The sequence below is a fragment of the Podarcis raffonei genome, chromosome 1, assembly GCF_027172205.1.
Source record: "Podarcis raffonei isolate rPodRaf1 chromosome 1, rPodRaf1.pri, whole genome shotgun sequence".
In the NCBI taxonomy this organism is placed as follows: Eukaryota; Metazoa; Chordata; class Lepidosauria; order Squamata; family Lacertidae; genus Podarcis; species Podarcis raffonei.
Genome location: NC_070602.1, coordinates 43,680,402 through 43,697,299, shown reverse-complemented (window position 1 = coordinate 43,697,299; position 16,898 = coordinate 43,680,402). Strand labels below are relative to the sequence as shown.

At 42.5% G+C, this 16,898-nt stretch overlaps 1 long non-coding RNA gene across 1 annotated transcript in view; it reads left to right on the top strand.

Annotated features, from left to right (window-relative positions):
- Positions 1-16,898, top strand: part of LOC128411174 (uncharacterized) — a 165,888-nt gene that overhangs the window by 100,428 nt on the left and 48,562 nt on the right. The gene's annotated exons all lie outside the window — the stretch shown is intronic.

Genomic DNA, 16,898 nt, shown 5'->3' with positions numbered 1-16,898 from the left:
TCTTCGCCCCCTCTGCCGAGAGCCAAGTCGTAGATGCTTTTGCCTCGCGGGAAGTTATGCGTGATCCCCATTCAACACTTTGGGATCTCGGGCATCATCTAAGAGTAGAACTCTCCCATAACTGGGTCTGGCTTCTGCTCGGGTAACTTGTGGCTAGTTCCCTTCTGATCCCACTGGTCCTATGATCCTGCAGCAGGGATGTTGTCCTTCATCTCCTAACAGTAGCAGTGTGATCCTGGATCTCTCTCTCTTTGGATGGGTGTGGTAGTTTTAATTTTGACACTGTTTACTTACAGCAGTGGTTTTCAACCAGTATGCTGTGGCACCCTGGGGTGCCTTGAATGATGAAGGACTCCCAGGAGGACTCCCAAGGAGAGGGGAGAGGCAGAGGGAACGCTCCACAAGGGAGGGTGTTTGAAAAAAGGTGAGAGGCTGCCAGCTCTGCAGCCAAGGGGTGACATAACTGGGCTCCTGAGCCCCACAGGGGTGCGGCAGAAAGAATGTCATTGGTCAAGAAAGCTGTGGACTACAAAAGGCTGAAAACCTCTGACTTACAGTGTTGTATTGAGGGTGGCATTTAACTAACTTCTGCTCAGAGTAGACCCATTGAAAATAATGAGCATGACTAAGTTACATCCATCAGTTTCAGTGGATCTACACTGAGGAGCACTTAGTTGAATACCCCTCCTGAGGTGGTGTTGTGGTTAGGGAGCTGGACTAGCCACCTGGGAGACTAGGGTTCAAATCTCCATTCATCCATGAAGCTCACTGGGTGACCTCAGGCCAGTGACTAGGTCTCAGCCTAACCTACCTCACAGAGTTGTTGTGATGATAGAACAGGGAGGAGAAGAAGCATCTTGAACTCCTTGGAGGGAAAGGTGGGATATAAATGGAATATTCAAAAAAAAGTGGTATAAAGTATTTAATTAAATACATAAATTATGCTGCTGCCATCCCCTCACCCCAAGGCATCCCTCTTCTGTTATTTAGCAAAGGGGCTAGGACACCAAAGCGAAACGAAACAGCCCCCTCCCCAATTTCTGTTTCTGTCTGCTTCTCGTCCAGGAACGCTTGTACCATTTGTTAGTCTTTAAAGTGCCACAAGACTTTTCGTTGTTTTAGCTGCAAGTGACAAAAGCCACATTCACACCATACATTTAAAAAGCTACGATTCCACTTTAAACAATCCTGGCTTTCCCCAAAGAATCCTGGGAGCTGTAGTTTGTTAAGGGTGCTGAGAATTGTTAGGAGACCCCTATTCTCCTGACAGAGATACAATTCCTAGAGTTCCCTGTAAAGAGGGATTGGCTGTTAAACCATTCTGGGAATTGCTGCTTCTTGCCCCCTCCCCTACTGTTCCCCCTTCCTTCTGCCACTGCTATGGCTCAGCTCTTGCCAAACTCGGCTGGAGCCAGGGCACTCCTCAAAGTGCTGCACCCTTGGGAAGGTGAGCAGCAATGCCACATGCCAGAATGCCTTCCTCTTGGCAGCAGAAGTGGTGGGGTAGGTGCTTTGCCCTCTGGAAGCTGAAAAGAATAGCACTGAGTGGCCAGTGGCATACTTTGGTTTGATTCCTTCCAAATGGTCATTGGGATCCACTTCAGCTTCTGAATGGTCATAGAAATGCATCCTCCTTGCATGCTCTCTCTCTCTGCTTCCCTTCCTCTAAATATCACTGGGCATGTTTTCCCTTTTAGGTGTTCCATTGCATTTCCAACCACCAACTCCCACCACTACTTTTTCTGCTTTGGTGAGCAGGGCAATTGCCCCCATTTGCTGCCTGCATTCTCAGCTCAGAGTGCTTATTCTTTCTCTCTTTCTTCTGCTGACCAGGAATATCTGTGGTGCCACCGCACTGCTGCCTGTTTGTTTCATGTCTCATTACCTTTGCAGCCTCTGATGACCCTTCTCATCCAAGCTGTTTCTCCTGGGCGTCCTGAGCAGGCTTTCCTTTTCATTTTGGGAATGGATATTCATATGCCACTAGCACTTTCAAAAGCTCAGCCCTTTCCTGCAGAACCCCCAACCCTCAGCATGGGGATTTAAATACAAAAGTCCTTGTCCTTCCCTTCCCTTTCTGCAACACAAAAATAAAAAGTGCCCATCAGAAACCTGTGGCCCTCCAGATGTTGTTGGACTCCAGCACCCATCAGCCCAAGCAGGCATGGATGATGGCAGTTGTAGTCCAGCAAAAACTTGAGGGCCCCAGATCCCCGCTCCCATTCCTGTGTTAGGGACTCACAGGCCAGGGCATAAGCTGCACCACTGACTCGGGGGGGGGGTGATCTATGCAGCTTCAGCACCATAGGGAGCAGACAAAGAGCTGGAAAAGATTTAGCATTTTGGGGGACAGTGATGGCTGGTGTTCATTGGGATTAGCAGGGTGGAAGGCAGGGAGGCTGGGGGTAGGTGGGGCCAGAGCCAATGAGAGGCAGAGCCACCTGCTGACTGGTTGCAAGTAAGAAGGCAGGCAGGTGGGGGTTGGTTGAGAGCAGGCTGAGATAATGGGGCAGTGTCCCTTTTGAGTTTTGACCCACCGGGAAACCAGGAAGTAGCAGTGGGGAATCCAGACAGATTCAGGAACAGGGAGGCACCACGGCTGACCATCCTGCAAACTGTTTCTTCTTGCTTCTATTTACAGCACGACAGAGTCTCAGGGTAAAGAGACCACAGCAAACAGATTAACTGAAGGTGTAATTTACTAGAAGCCAATTAAGGTGTGCTGAATTAGGACTGAGGAGTGATCTTTCAGATGCTACTTCAACCCACAGCTGTGCCCTGTCACACATCTATTGCTGTCAGGTCCCTCCAGCCAAATTAGAGCACAGCACCATTCAACAATCCGGGTGCAGTATCGTTGGCCTCCAGTGTGCATTGTCACAGGTAAACACATAGACAACATCCTCTGCCTTGGGGCTCTTTGTAAAGGAAAGGAAAGTCCAGCCAAATTACTTAATTTCTCTGAGCACAACTGTACTGATTTTCAGCATTTGGGGACTGTGTCCTCCTCTCATCAGTTTGAGTGTTCATTATATCACAGCAGCTCAGCCAAGGTGGGGGCATCACAACATGCTCAAAGTTTCATACTTTTCCTGTTAGGGCTACTTCTCGTATAACTTTTTAAAGACAACATGGGTTCACTTTCCTTTGTCAAACACCACGCCTGAGGATTGGTTCAAATACAATATGAGGACATTCAGTGACACATTCATCTGTAATTATTTCAGTCTCACCAGGTAGACACATAAATGTAGAAGCCAGCTTCTGTAAGAAACATTTTGTAATGAATAAAAAAAATGGAACAGGCTCTCACACATGTGCACACACAAACACATACACCTTACTTGGAGATTGACATATCCTTTATGTTCAATGTTCAGATAGATATCTTTCTACAGAGACATTCTAAATGCAAAAACCACTATGATAAAATAAACACAACCTCTTTAGTAAGTTGCTGGCATCTGTCTGTCTCAAGAGACAATGGAGTGTGCCTCTGAGGGTGAAGTCAAACCACTGCACTAGCAGCACTAAAGTGACCTCCCCAGGGTGCAAATACACCCTGGGCAGTGTGTATACACCCTGGGCAGTCTTGGGCTGCCTAGATGACAAGATCCCTCTCTTAGCCTCACTGATGTGATCCAAAGGAAAGGAGAGCAATAAGATTAGCACAAGCTTGGCTGCACCTGAAGGAGGTGTACAAGGCAAAATCCACTCTGGATTTGTGTAGGGTCCGATGCCATTTTGTATCCACGGTTGCAGAGATGGCCTATATTTTACAATTAAGGCTGACTTCAGAAAGCTGTCCTAAAACTAGTGAACCAAACAGAGTTTTCAAAATCCACATTAAGAAGTTAATTCTGGGATTCCATCAATGCTTAGGATCAGTGTCATTGGCATTAGCTGCCTAGGAGAGCTATCTTTCCTCATAAGCCTTTCTTCCTAGTCTAACACACATTAATTATGTATTTCATGCTAAATGTGTGATAAGTGCTTTGTGTGCAGGCATATCACACTCAGCTGCCCCCTGCTAATTTTACCTCTTAATAGCTGAACATCAGAGCGGGGCAGTTTTTCACACGAACAGAAAATGAAGATCTGGAATTAATTTTACTGAGCAGAAGCTGGTTCTGACCGTTATCTGCTGCAGCTATTTTAAGGCTACAGCTGACAACTTTAAGAGGGGAAAATCTTTAAAACGGTGATTACAACACCATTTTGAAAGAGCTTCCCTACATTTTCCACTATAGCTCATGGGGAGATGATCAAAGGGTTGGGTGACGTCCCAATCTAGGATTTAGCATACAGCCCCAAACTGCTTTAATCTTGCCTTTTGCCAGTCATGTGCATTCAAAGGAGGAGCTATGAAAACAGTTCCTAAGGACATGAGAAGGACCTACTGGATCCAGCCCAGCATCGTCCTCTGACAGTGGTAGGACCCAAGCACAAAAACAACCAATATTCAGGAGGGACGACTGCCTCTGACCTACAGCAGCTCTCAAACTCAGCAAGTTCGGCCTTGTGTATTTCTCTGTGGCAGGACACTTGAAAGATTGGGAGAGGGAAAAGTGAAGCACCAGGAAGTGCTGAGTAATCCCCTTCTGCTGGTAGAATAGATCGATACAGGAAATAACATGCTAAAACTATTGCAATGTACCACCATGCAGGCAGTAGTTCCACTATGGAAGGCAGGTAAGGAAACCTTGATGTCAGGACTATCTCTGCAGGGCCACCAGGAATTTTGCAGTAAAAATATGTTAATATGACCTTTAAACTCCTTAACCTTTTCTGTCAATGTGATTTTTTACACAGGGACCCAGCCCCTGGAGAGGGATACATGGTAGACTCAGAAGAATGAGAAAAATGTTGGATGATAGAGGAAGACCAGAGGGCAAAAATATGGGAGAGATTGCCTTACAAGCTCAACGAAAGGATTAATGTGGAAGATAATCAGAAATGGTATCTTGTCCCCAATGAAGTCATCCCACATTCACAAAAAACAAAAACCAAAACCATGCAGGCATCCTGTTGGCTGGGATGCAGTGATGGGGGTAATTATAAGCATATGTGGTGGACACGTGCAAAGGTGTCAACATTCTGGGGTCTGGTATTTGATGAAATAAGCAAAATTACTCATCAATCTATTAAAAACACTCCAGAACAGACTCCACAGATGGATAAAATCCAGATAGCATACCTGTTGGTAGCAGCACAAATAACCATTGTCACCTTTTGGAAAGATAATAAAGGGGCCAGCGTGGCACAAAAGGGTATGGCAAATAGTCTTAACTGAAAAACATATGCAAAAATTAAGACTAGCTAGAGGGGAAAAACACAAATACAGGTTTGCCGCAGATTGGTGGAATGTTACTACCTTTACAAACAACTCAGAAAATAACAGAAAGGTCGCTAAGGTGTACTCTAACTTGGGGATATCATGACAGATTGATATTTATATCTCAATGCTTTTATTCTTCACTGTCTTTAAACTTGATTCATGTAGGGTCTGGGTGTCTCATACGGGCTTTGTTGTCTGAGATTCTGGTTATGTATCTGCTTTGTATTTCTCTGGATATTTGGAAACAAGCAATAGCAATTAATTGAAAAGAAAAGTATATGTCGATACACTGGCACAGTGAGTCTGCTGTTCTGCACAAGTGTAAGGATAACATTCTGCAGTCTCCTGCCAGCATAATCCTTATGCAGGTGAGACACTGACACTGCCAGGCTTGGACTCCACTCCCACTGTGTATGCTGTTCTCAAACTATTGTTGTGTGCACAATACCCAAAGGATTGTTTGCACCTTAGAGTCATATTTCCACCTCTAAGGAACAAGTTCAACCTCCACCCACATCCTGTTCAATCTCCTATTTCCCTTTGCATTGCTTTTCCCCACTGATCTAGCAGACAGCTCAGCAAGCCTCCTGTGACCTTCCTGTTGTAGGATGCATTGTGCATGGCATCCCACATGTCCCTGGAATTGCTTCAGGAGCAAGGCATCATTTGTGTCGTATATTAGCTGCTGGGCCAATAAGAGGGTTTCTCAGAATAGTTCACATGAATCTTAACATGCAACACTATACCCTCCAACATTTATCCGATGAAAATGCTGGCATTCTATTCTACACCAGGAAGCTTCTCAAGCGTTTGATCTTGCTGAACATGTAGACATGCTATGCACATCAACATCAGTCACCTTGAGCCAATTACAATCTCTCCACTGAACCTACTTCTCAGGATTGTTGTAAATGAAAAAATGTGTGATGGAAGGGATTGTGTACAATGCCTTCAACAGATAAATGGAATGAAATAACATTTTAGCTGTAAGCCACCTTGAGTCCCTGTCAGGGAAAAAGGCAGGATACAGTAGTAGTGATGACAATGATGATGATGATGGAAACTGTGAGACTGTTCAGGAACAGGCCGCAGAGTAAATCCTGTTGAACTCAGTGGGACTTACCTCTGAGTAAAAATTCTCAGGGTTCCAGTGGAAGGCTGCCCAGTTTTAGCTCCATTGAATACCATGGGACTTACTTCTGAGTAGACAGTGTAAGGCTTCATTTACAATAAAGGAATCAACACTCCCTGCATTTCCTAAGAAATGGCTGGCTGCTGAAGCATTGCAATTAAAAAATTCAATTCAGTTCAATAATTTAAAGTGGATTGGTGACCTTTCCCTTCAAAATGTAGAAAGGGCTTTGTATACCAACATCACCATTTCCTTCATTTGGTGCAGGTATTTTATTTTCAGGATAAACAGGACTCTGTTTTTTCACCTACATGCACGCATACACACAGAACACTTTTAATTGTTCTCTTAGACGTGGAGGGAAGGAAAAAGGAAAACCGAGACATTCTGGAATCAAATCAGAAAATGAGACAGCTTCTGTAATTCCAGGACTGTACCTGGAAAATAAGGACACTTGGAGGGTATGCAATACAAGAAGCATCCAATACTCAATGATTGGAGGAAATCAGCTGTAAAATAAAAAGAGTAAAACAAAAATATTTTGAGCATGCAAATAAACCGGGGAAGTTGTTAGCCTGGCAGCTGAATAAAAGTGAACAAAGGAACTCCATAAATAAAATTAACATAAATGGCAGAATTACAGACAAGCTGAAGGAAATACAAGAAGGGTTTGTTAAATATTGATTGAAGGGAAAGTGAAATTACTGAAGGCCGCATATAGCATACTATTAGAATGAGAGACAAAAGATGAAGAGGTAAAATCAGTTACGATTAAATGGGCACGAGATGTAGGTCACAATATTATGATGGAGGATTGGGTTAAATTATGGAAAACTGACTTAAAATTTACAGATTGTTGACTATTGAAGAACTACATGAAGATGATGTACAGATGGTATACAACACCAGTGCAGCTAGGGAAAATGTACAAAACTAGCTCAAACATATGTTGGAAGTGTAAGGAAAAGGAGGGAACATTTTATCATATGTGGTGGGATTGTAAAGTAATTAAAAAATTTTGGGAAATGATATACAATGAACTGAAGAAAATGTTCCATTTAACATTTGTTTAAAAACCTGAGGCATTTTTGTTGGGGATTGTAGGGAAAGACCTGCCAAAAAAGTTGAAAAACATCTTCATGTATGCGACAACGGCCACGAGAGTTCTGGTAGCACAAGGATGGAAGACTGAAGAAATCCCAACTAAAGAATCATGGCAAGAAAAATTGATGGATTATGCAGAACTGGCAAAATTGACACATAAGCTACGGGACAAGGATAACTGTGACTTTAAGGATGAATGGGAACCTTTCACAAAGTATTTGAAGACGCAACAAAGTGAACTGGACTCCTTGGCAGGTTTTGAATAAACATCTACAATTTTTTACTGATAATAATTAGCTAAACAGTTGGAGGATCTATACAACTCTGTAACATGCAGAAAATAGTATTATTGGAGAAACCAAAGACTGGAACTGAGGGAAGTTGGGGGGTGGGGTGGGGTGGGGGATGGGTTTTGTGGGGGGTGGGGGGTGGGGAAATGGGGGGAATAAGGATATGTTTTTGGAAAATATGTTTTGTTATAACTTTGAATAAAAAAAATAGAAAAGAAGCATCCTTATGAACCTGGAACCTGTTTTTGCTGCTGCTTGATTCCCTTTCAACCAGTCTCACAGCTCAGCTTGTCTCTCTGATAACTTCTTCTCAGCTTCAAACCTAAACATGGCCAAAACTGAAGTTCTGAAGTTTCATCAACCCCAATCTGCCTCATTTGAAGCTGACAGCATCAGTTTCTTCCTTGTCATTCAAGCTCAGTGAAAATATATTTGACTCTGCTTCTATCCTGGCAGTTTGGAGAACACCCAAATCCTGGCACTTCACCTTCTCTTCAAATGTGTTCTGTGAACACTGTGAAAATGCAATTAGATATTCAGCAGCACATGAAATAGCTGTTTTAACTTCCAAAGAATCATCAAGCTGGGACTTAATTTTTATTATGTTTAAATTCCTAACACAGGGATGAGGAACTTGTGGCCCACCAGATGTTGCTGGACTCCCATCAGCTCCAACTAGAGTAGACGACAGTGGGGACGATGGGAGTTGGACTCCAACAACATCTGGAAGGCCACATAACAGCATAAGAAGAGCCTGCTGGATGAGGCCAATGGCCCATCCAGTCCAGCATATTGTTCTCACAGTGGCCAAACCAAATGCCTGTGGGAAACCCACAAGCAGGATTTGAGCACAGGAGCACTTTCCCATCCAGCAGTTTCCAGCTAGTTGTATTCATAAGTATTGCTGCTTCCCATCCCACCTGAGATAAACAAATTCACCAGAAATACAAGAGTGTGCTGGTAAACTTCTAGTCCTTGTTTTTGTTTTCCTGTCTGAGGATACACAAAGTGATGGAGATGATAAGGCTTAGAGGTGATATGATAGCCGCCTTCAAATATCTAAAGGGCAGTCACATGGAAGTTGGAGCAAACTTTTTTTCTGCTGCTCCTGAGGGTAGGACCTGAAGCAATGGATTAAAAAATCACAACAAAGGAAATTCCAACTGAACATCAGGAAGAACTTTCTGATGGTAAGACATGTTCAACAGTGGAACAGGCAACATCAGAAGGTGGTGGACTCTCCTTCACTGGAGATTTTAAACAGAGGTTGGATCTGTCAGGGATTCTTGAGCCGTGATTCCTGCATTGGGTTTGGACTAGATGACTCTAGGGCCCCTCCAATTCTATATTTCATTCCTGGCTACAGATTCTTCTAGGATAGGTTTGGGGTTTGGTTTTTTTGTGTCAGGAATAATAGCTAATTTGGTCTCATGGCTGCCTTTGACTCTAGCCAGTGAACCACCTTGTTTGGGACTATCTTCATAGCTTGGCACTTTGACAAACTTCTCCTGGACCTTCCTGGCAATGCCTGGCTTTTGATCCTGACAGTTTTCGGGTCAGATCTGCTTTTGGTTACCTATGGCCCAGCACATTGATGCCAGGAGGGTGCATATTGCTGTATCACATGCACTGCATACAGACGCTCCCAGACTCATTCCCAAGTATCTACTCTGCTGGTCTGGTTTAAAAAATCTCAGCAGGTATATAGCATTTTGCATTTGCTTGACCCTGCTCTGATTTTTGTCAGAGTGAACTCACTTCTTTTTTTTCTCCAGAGATCAGTCCACAGAACAGTGGAAGAAGGCCTGCACTTGTCATATTTACAAAACCACTATGGGTTATGTTGATATTTCATAACTCCTTCACACCTTTCTGGTACTCCTGGTATTGACTTATTTGTTCGCTCTCTCTGTTTATTTTGCAGGTAGCCTCAGTCTCAGGCAATTAAGTGAACTGGTGCCCAGAATCAGTAATGGACTGGCTGAAGGTCAATAAACCAATGCTCAGTCCTGACACAATGGAGTTTGGATGGTGGGTGGTTCTTTTCCTCAAGAAGGGACTGTTTCCCATTTCAGATGTTGAACTTCCCCTAAAATTTAGGCGTGGCTAAAGCCTGAGGGCTGCAAATGGCCTCACATTTTTAAACAAGTCTTTTAAGAGATCTGCTTAGATTATATTTTTACCAATTTTCTTCTTGCTCCTCTTCTCTACTGTCCTTTCTAGTTGTTCTGTGGGTAGTGATGGTGGTGTCTAAAAATTGTCTGCAGTTCTCCCCAAGGCATCATGTAAAACTCTCCCCTGCCACATCCTGCAAAGTGCCACTTTGGCTTCCTAGCTTAATGGATCAGGTTTGCAGTCTTGGGGTTTTCATAGATCTTTGTCATCAGCTGAGGCTGCTGTGCTGGCTTCAGCAATCCCAGGGCAGAAATAGCTTCCCCACAGTTGTCCATGCTCTGATAACCTCCAAATTTCTGGTATTATTGCTTCCATGTTTCACAAGCGTACAGAAACGTTGGTAGTACAATAGCTTTGTAAACAAGCATTTTGGTTTCCCTACAAATGTCCAGGTTTCGAAAGCTGCTCTGAGAAGCCTATTGGACTGAAGATGAGCAGGGCATTAAATTACAGAATAAGTTTTTAAAAGAAATATTCCATTATTTGTAACGTGTAGAAACATTGTGTAGTAGAGCTGCTCAGGAACAAGTGTAATGGTTTGGTTTGATCTAATTTGACTGTTTGACAAACATATCCAGTCAGGTCTCATTTTCAAACAGTCAGAATGACAGACAGTCCAATGGCACCTTAATGATTACTGAATATATATTGTACTATAAATCTTAATGAGGCACGGCCCATTTTATCAGTTTCATGATCTCCTTAGATAGATAAAATATTTCCACTTCACATGGCTAAATCGAGTGCCTTCTAGGGAAGTAACCATGTTTGAACATTATTCTTTTTCTTCTTCTTCTCTGGTGATCACTCATAGCTGAGTAAGATTATCTTCCATGAACATGATCTTAACAGTGAGTTCATAAGTGACTGTGGAGGCCAATTCTGGATCCAAACATCCTTCCACAGTGGGGACATAGGTTTCCAGACAGGAGTTTGTCATGGTGAGGATTTGCCAAACATGCCTTCCTCTTACCACATTTCTCCCTTTTGTCTTGAGTTCGAGTGTCTTCAAAGTCCATGACACCTTTGCTAAAGGCTGTTCTCCAATTGGAGGCTCGCAGGCCAGTGTTTTCCAATTGTCGGTCTTTATACTACATATTTTTAGATTTGCCTTGAGAGAGTCTTTAAACCTCTTTTGGTGACCACTAGCATTATGCTTTCCATTTTTAAGTTCGGAATAGCTTTGGAAGACGATAATCAGGCATGCGAACAACATGACCAGTCCAACAAAGTTAATGTTGAAGTGTTTGCTTCAACACTGGTGATCTTTGTTTCTTCCAGTACACTGGCATTAGTTTACCTGTCTTCCCAAGTGATATGTAATTTTTTTTGGAGACGCTGTTGATGGTATCTTTTGAGGAGTTGGAGATGGCATTTATAATTGGTTCATGTTTCACAAGCGTACAGTAAGGTTGGTAGTACAATAGCTTTGTAAACAAGCATTTTGGTTTTCCTGCAAATGTCCTGGTCCTCAATCACTCTGCACTTCAGTCGGGAGAAAGCTGCACTCGCAGAGTTCAGGCGATGCTGGATTTCAGCATCAATGTCGGCCTTTCTGAAAAGATAACTGCCCAGGCAGGAGAAGTGATCAACATTTTCCAATATTACACCATTGAGTTGGGTTTGTGGTGCTACAGAGGGGTTGTTTTGTGCTTGTTTGGTTTTTTGGAAGTTTAGCAATAGGTCAAGCTTTCCGTAAGACATTTAGAATGGTTTGAAGGTCATCCTCTGAGTGTGCACACACTACGTTGTCATCAGCATATTGAAGCTCTATGACAGAAGTTATGGTAATCTTATTCTCTGCTTTCAGCCTACTCAAGTTAAAGAGCTTTTCATCTGTTTGATATATGATTTCTACCCTGGTGGGGAGTTTCCCTGATTTCTCCTGAACCTATTCAGAAACATACAGCTCAGTTTGTCTCCAGGGCAACTCCTGTGCATCCACATCTACAAGCATTCTGAAGTCAATCTTTTATGAATGAACTTCATTCCCCCCACCTATCAAGCAAGCTACAGGCCTGGAACATGTGTGCCCCCATAAGCAGCAGCAGAAATCATAGCTGGACAACCCACTGGTATTGAACTGCTAAGAATGAAAGATGCTGAAAAGCTCCATAGGATAAACGATAAACACTTCCAGTTTTAAATCCAAGAATTCTACTTTTTGAAACACTTAAAATAAAGAGCATTACAGTTCACCTCTGGTGACTCTTGCGAATGAGTTCAAGCATTTTTGTCACCAGAATAATTTAAGAGACTTTAGATAACCAACTTGTTAGTTATAAATTATAGGGCAAATATGAAGATGTGTGGGCATGATTTATTGATAGATCATGTGCTATACATAGTACCTTTGACTATATTATTAAAACTGGCTCTAAAATATTAATGAAGGGAGAAATAAGGATACAGGGAACTGACAGCTTTGATAGGAAGTCTTCGGGTTGAGAGGCTCTTTAAATCTGGGTATGATATAGTGCCCGTCTGTCAGAAAACATTCCAGTGCTATCGCCCTTCTGGGGCTGATGCAGTAAAGCAAGTTTCCTTCAAAGTTATACAAGCCAAGTGTAAATATTTGTACAGTGCAATATTTCACACTGAAAAGGCTGCATAGTTGCAATCAAGGCTAGAAAGCAGGAGTAGTGAACCTGTGACTCTCCAGAAGTTGCTGGACTCGTTGTCATCAGACCTAGCCAGCATAGCCAATAGCGAGAGATGACCTGAGCTGTAGCTCAATGATGTTGCAGGGCCACAGGTTCCCCACTTCTGTAGAGAGGAATCAGAGCAATCAACAACTGTATCCTTCTGTTGCAGTCTTTAAATGTTTTGCTCTGCCTCACTTACAAACATATGAAGCTGTCTTATACTAGTGTCAGCTCATTGATAATACTACCACTTGTTTTGTCTACTCTGTCTGCCAAAAGACCTCTCATTGCTTGTGTACTGTTTTGTTTTGTTTGCATGTTTCCAGTAAATATCTGCTTCCTCCTCCTGAGACTGTAGATTGCTTTTGGCTGTGTGCACACTGGGGTCTATTCTGCATCCAATGTGCTCCCACTGCTGGTTTGGGAACAGTGTACACATGACGTTAGCCATTATCTATCCTGTTTCTATCCTTTTGTTTCTTATTAAATACTGCATTCTGGTGCATCGTCTCCCTGCCCCCCACTCCATCTCACTGGAAACCAGTTTCAATCTGAATTGAGAATGAAAGGGTTGCAAAACGGTATGCCTCTGAAGACTGGTTGCTGGGGATCACGAACGGGAGAGAGTTGCTGTGCTCGTGTCTCGCTTTGGACTTTCTACAATGGGCATCTGGTTGGCCACTGTGAGAAAGGGATGATGGACTGGATAGGCCTTTGATCTGATCTAGCAGGGCTCTTTTTACACTACTGTATTATGTGTTAAGGACTAACTGAAACCATTATAAGCAGCTTTGTCTTGAAAGAGCTTGGAAACACAATAGACATGAGTGGAGGGAGGTTTAAGAGTGCTTGGGTGTGCACTAAATAACACACAACATAAAAATCTGCAACCAGTTCTAACATAATGGCTTTCATGCCCTGAAGAATATTTATGGACTGTGTTACTGTGGTTCTGGTCCTGTCTATGAGGAAACACCCGAAATGGTGCATCAGGTGATTGGTTTTATGCCACGGGGTTATTACAGGGCACTATTTTATCCCTAATGCTATTTGATATTTATATCTGTATCGGTTTCTCAAAAACAAGTCCTGCTAGACAAACCTCATTTCTTTTTTTCTGGACAGAGTTACCAGCTTAGTGGATTAGGGGAATGCTGTGGATGTAGTGTACAGTCATACCTCATGTTACGTCTTCAGGTTGCGTCCTGCGGCAACCCAGAAGTAACAAAATGGGTTACTTCCGGGTTTCGCCACTCATGCATGCACAGACGTGCAAAATGACATCATGCGCATGCGCAGAAGCGCAGACGCAGGTTGCATTCTGTTCAGGTTGCGAACGGGCCTCCGGAACGGATCCCATTCACAACCGGAGGTACCACTGTATCTTGATTTCAGTAAGATTTGTGACATATTCCCCCATGATATTCTTGTGGAGAAGCTGATAAAATGTGGGCTAGACAAGTCACTGTGTGGTGGATTTGTAGCTGATTGATTGAACCACCCCAAAGAGTGCTCACTAATTGTTTCTCATAATCCTGGAGAAAAGTGACACGTGCATTGCCGCAGGGTTCTCTCCTGGGCCTATTGTTGTCCAATGTCTTTTTAAATTACTCAGATGAAGGAATTGAAGGAATGCTCATCAAATTTGCAGATGGCATCAAACTGGGAGGGGTAGAATGCCACAGAAGAAAAATCGGGATTCACAGATTGGAGAACTAGGCCAAACTAACAAAATGAATTTCAGTGGGGACAAATGTAAAGTTCTGCATATAGGCAGGAATAACCAGCTGCACAAATATAAGATGGGGGGCACTTGGCTTACTAGTAGTACATGTGAAGAGGATCTAGGGGTCTTAGTAGACCAGATGTTTAACATGAGTCAACAGTATGATGTAGAAGCAAAAAAAGAGCTAATGCTATTCTAGACTGTATCAACATAAGTCTAGTGTCCAGATCAAGGAAAATCATAGTACAGTACCACTTTATTCTGCCTTGATCAAACTCCACTAGGAATACTGTGTCCAGTTCTGGGCACCACAATGTAAGAATATTGACAAGCTGGAACTTGTGCAGAGAAGGGCAACCAAGACGACCAAGACGATCAAAGGTCTGGAAACCAAGCCTTATAAGGAACAGTTGAAGGAGTTGGGTATGTTTAGCCTGGAGTAGATTGAGAGGAGATATGATAGCCATCTTCAAATTTCTCAAGGGCTGTCACATGGAAGTTGGAGCAAGCTTGTTTTCTGTTGCTCCAGAGGGTAGGACGCAACCCAATGACTCAAAGTTACAAGAAAGGAGATTCTGACTAAACATCAGCAAGAACTTTCTGACTGTAAGAGCTGTTTGCCAGTGAAATGGACTCCCTTGGAAGGTGGTGGACTTTCCTTTCTTGGTGGTTTTTAGGTCGAGGTTGGATGGCCATCTGTCATGGATGGTTGAGATTCCTGCATTGCAGGGGATGGACTGGATGGCCTTTGGGGTTCCTTCGAACTCTATAATTATATAATTCTGTAAGAAAAGGAAGAGCCTAGATGCATTTTAAGATGGCAATATATACACAGCCTTAGGCTGGGATTATTTTTCATTTTAAATATTTCAATGGTGAAATGGCTCACAACAGAACTGCTCCATCACTTTTTGGTCACTTGCAAAGTGTTTTGGATAACCAGAGTCTTTGTGGAAAGAAAGGAAAGGGGGAAATGTGGAAAGATTCCATTTAACTCCCTGTTATTTAAAGCTACAACTTAATTGAGAGTAAGCTGGAGGCAAGGATTGCTGCAATTTTTTTATCCATATAGTGTGCCTAATACAAGTTAGGTATTCTAGAAAAAAATGACAAATACTGTAAATCTCTCCACACTGAAAAAAGCACAAATGTGATGAACAGTAATAGTAGCAATAACATTCAGGTTTGAACTGCTTTATTTTCATTGGGTGATATCCAGTGTTATAGGCTATAAACTAAGGTCCATTGATGTCTCTGGGTCTGGTCTGAGTATGTGTCAGGAAATTGCCCCATAGCTAATTATTGGTTGGGCGAATTGTATTGCATAGAGTTTTCAACATTTCACAGTAAGAACTGTTCCTGTTCTCAGTGTAAGAAATACAAACATCTTTTAAAAGAAGTATCTTTTGAAGATCCTGGAAGCCCACGCTGCAGGGCACTTAGCCCCCATGGAATAGCATTCCTGTCAAGATACAACACAGAGACACTATCTGCACTTTCCAGAAACAATTTAAGACATTTTTGTTCTGAGATGCTTTCACAGCTGGATAAATGGGTCTTTACCACAAGTGTTTACTTTGTTTGGTTTTAAATGTATTTGCTGTTTGGAAGCTTTTAGCTGTTTTTAATTAACTTTAGTGTACATTGCCTTGTGACGGTTGTTTAGAAGACAATGAATAAATCATTATTATTATTAATAATATCAGCAAGATACTCAATTTCTTTATCATTATGTCTGAAATTTAACCTAATTTTGATTGATTGCTTTAGCACTTTTAATACCAGTTATGCTGCAATCCTCAGATAGTTACAAAGGGGTACATTTGATAAGGAAAATGAACATCCAGACAGGACTGCATTCACACCTGACAGTTAAGTCACACAGCTTGACTTTGTATACCATATTCTACATGAAGAAAAGGGATATCTGAGCATTAATCTTGAGCCTGGGAGTGTGGTTTATTGCTCCCTGTCAAGCCATGATCCATAAGCCAACATATCATTGCTTCAGCTATCCCTTTTCTTGTTTCATTTATGCTAGGAGTGGGGAACTGTTTTCACCCTGAGAGCGACACTCCCTTATGAGAAATATCAGGGGGGGGGCCCACATACCAGTTATGGGCAGCACCAGAGGCAAAAGCGGATGGAGCGGTGGATGGGCCTTTTAACTTTGCACAGTATTAAATCAGAGGTGTACACACACACCTGTTGGAGAAAATAATAATTTCATAAAACTGTATTTAGGTGATTCCATCTTCTTTTAAGCCTATGACCTAGCTAAACTGAAAAGGGCCTGCCTCCCTTTTAAGGTACAGAACTAGCTGCTTTTAGGTACTGTATGTAGTGCATGCCTGTTCCAGAACACTGAAAAGAATAAATTGCTAGAATCTATGGTGGTCATTGTATGCCTGAAAAGAGAGAATTAGCTAGGCATGGCAATTGTTATTAATCTTGAATTGTTTTATAGATAGATGAAAGAGGACACTGG